Source organism: Lacerta agilis, chromosome 4 (assembly GCF_009819535.1).
Source record: "Lacerta agilis isolate rLacAgi1 chromosome 4, rLacAgi1.pri, whole genome shotgun sequence".
Taxonomy (NCBI): domain Eukaryota; kingdom Metazoa; phylum Chordata; class Lepidosauria; order Squamata; family Lacertidae; genus Lacerta; species Lacerta agilis.
The window spans coordinates 75,110,884-75,112,484 of NC_046315.1; the positions used below are offsets into that span (position 1 = coordinate 75,110,884).

At 40.3% G+C, this 1,601-nt stretch overlaps 1 non-coding gene across 1 annotated transcript; it reads left to right on the forward strand.

The window, feature by feature from the left end:
• The first annotated feature begins 1,273 nt into the window (after positions 1–1,273).
• On the forward strand, positions 1,274–1,347 carry TRNAI-GAU. The gene has a single exon. It is a non-coding gene; the product is annotated as a tRNA-Ile (tRNA).
• The last annotated feature ends 254 nt before the right edge of the window (positions 1,348–1,601 follow it).

A 1,601-nucleotide genomic window follows, 5' to 3' on the forward strand; every position in this document is an offset into this window, starting at 1 on the left:
GTTTCTCATATTTTCCAAACCCAACCAGTTACGGTTTGTCTGAAACATGCCTACTTCAAACCATTAGTTATGATGAAGCTGGCTTATTTAACTTACCAAACTTAGTTAGGATTAGCAACAGTTTATGGTTTAGGTGGCATGCTAAACTATGGTTAACCTGAAATGAAAGCAGAAGTTTCTGATTTCTTCCTTGGAGCGTAGGAGAATAGAGAAGGGGAAGCATGAGAGTCTGAAGGGACGCTGATAAACCATGGTTTACTGTGATATATGAACACAGTCAACATCAGCAGCTATTTCACCTATCTGCATCAGTGAGTGCTGAGACAGCAAGGCTGGTTCCATTGGCTCACGGTGGTTCATTCCCCATTTGCTTCCTTTCTCCATCAGTAGCTGTTCCCCCTGATAATTATCACAATGATGTAACATTATGCAAGAATTAGTACCTGTCTTTTCATATTTCTCCCTTCTCTTGCTATTCTTCTCATTTTGTAATTAGTAGAACACAAACCTATTTTGTTTTTTAAAAGTATGTAGCACCTTGAAGAATTTAGTAGTAGCAGTGATACTACTTCCACTACTAATCATCATCATCATCATCATAAATAGAAGTGATAATTTATTGCATTTCATGGGGAGGGGGGCAATCCATGTAATGCATTACTTCCTATCCACCACTAACAGTGGTATTCAAAAATATCTCTAAATAATGTTCATGTTAGTATATGGGCCAGATGGAGCCTCCAACCAGATTTCCCCTGACTCTCTGGGTCCTCCCTCAATCACTTGCTGTTCATTGAAGAGTAGTTGAGATAGAAAAGGGCTCTGATGTTGTGCAAAGTGTTCAACTGCAGCTCCTTCCTCTGCAAGATCTGCTCCAGGAAGATCAAAGCAGAGGAGGAAATGTCTCAACGTATCTGTGCTCCTTGCAAACATGCAAAAAGTAGACTGGGGATTTTGCAGGTGCATACCGTACATGCAGTTTCAAGACACAGTTGCATGTTAAAATTTGGGGCAGAGCTGGCAGCTCAGCTGTGCAATAACCATATTTGTATTTTTTCTGCTAAAAATACTGAGGATTTTTAACCTTTTGCACAGCTGGAACAGGTACAAGATTTTGCTTTCTTTTTCTCTGCAAACTTTGTGAAATAGAAAAGCAAGTATATGGAGAAAATAGATGGTGAAATTAGAGTGCAGTTCCTAATAATTAAATTTATGCCTGTTTCCACGGGCAATAGGTTTGTGTATGGTTTATGTGTTTGTGTGATTGCATCTGGGCTGGATAGCTCAGTTGGTTAGAGTATGGAGTTGATAACACCAAGGTTGCAGGTTCGATCCCTGCACAGGACAGCTGCATATTCCAGCATTGCAGGGGGTTGGACTAGATGATCCTCAGGATCCTTTCCAACTCTCGATTTCTATTGTAATTTCTATGAAAGGTGTGTGGTTGTGTATGGATCTGATACTGTGGAATGTGCCCCTACCAAGATGTTTTCACAAAGGTAATGCGATCCTTTGCCAAAAAATGTTCCCCATCCCTGATAGAAAAAACATTTGGACACAGTGCACCTTCCACACATAATACACCTTGAGTGTCATTGTTC